The sequence below is a fragment of the Pteropus vampyrus genome, unplaced genomic scaffold (assembly GCF_000151845.1).
Source record: "Pteropus vampyrus isolate Shadow unplaced genomic scaffold, Pvam_2.0 Scaffold755, whole genome shotgun sequence".
NCBI lineage: Eukaryota > Metazoa > Chordata > Mammalia > Chiroptera > Pteropodidae > Pteropus > Pteropus vampyrus.
This window is the reverse complement of record NW_011889536.1, coordinates 87,876-89,106: the sequence shown is the minus strand read 5'-3', so window position 1 is coordinate 89,106 and position 1,231 is coordinate 87,876.

Sequence of the window (1,231 nt, the reverse complement as noted above, 5' to 3'; positions counted from 1 at the left end):
GAAATAATAATAATAATAATTAGGAGTAAGGTGACTATTAGGCAAATAGAATCAGAGGAGTGCAACTCTTACTAAGAACAGGGCATTATAAGCTTAAACAATAAAGAGAATTGCTATAGCAAGATAGTAATGAACGTTCAGCATACATAGGGACAAATTGGAATAACAATGACTGAAAAGGAGAGGATTCAAAGATCCACATTCGCAAAGGGGAATGGAGATAAGGCACACACAGAAGAAAATGAACGACTATATATATAACTATCCTTTACATATTTCTAATGGTAACCACACTCCAAATTTCAGAAATGAAGTATATAACATAAAACAAGAAGGAACAGAGGGAAAACCCACAAAAGCCAACCAAAATAAAATAGAAACAGGAGGACAAAGAAGCAATGGAAACACCGAGCTACTGGAAAGCAAAAGAAAAATGGCTATAAGAGGACCTCATATTTCAATAATCACCCTCAATGTAAATGGACTGAACTCACCAATTAAAAGGCACAGAGTTGCAGAATGGATCAAAAAACAAAACCCAACCATATGCTGCCTCCAGGAGACACATCTCAGCCCCAAAGACAAAGACTCAAAGTGAAAGGGTGGAAAATGATATTTCAAGCAAATGGCATTCAGAGAAAAGAGGAACTAGCGGTACTAATATCAGATGAAATAGACTTCAAAATAAAAAAGGTAAAAAAATGTACTAAGGGACACTCATAATGATAAAGGGAATCATGACCAAGAAAACATAACACTTATTATCTATGCTCCCAATGAGGGAGTCTTGAAATATGTAAAGCGATTACTAACAGAACTAAAGGAAGAAACAGACCAAAATACTCTCATAGTAGGGGACCTAAATACCCTACTGTTGGATATGGACAGGTCATCCAAACAGAAAGTCAATAAGGAAATAACATCCTTAAATGACACATTAGAGCAACTGGACATAATTGACATTTACAGAGCCTTCCATCCCAAAACAGCTGCTTATATATTCTCTAGTGCACATGGAACATTCTCAAGGATTGACCACATACTGGGACACAGAGATAGCCTCAACAAATATATGACAGTTGAAATCATACCAACCACATTCTCTGATTATAGTGCTTTGAAACTAGAAATCAACTGCAAAAGGAAATCAGGAAGAACCGCAAATACATGGAAATTAAACAACATGCTACTGAAGAATAACTGGGTCAGAGAAGAAATAAAAAGAGATCAA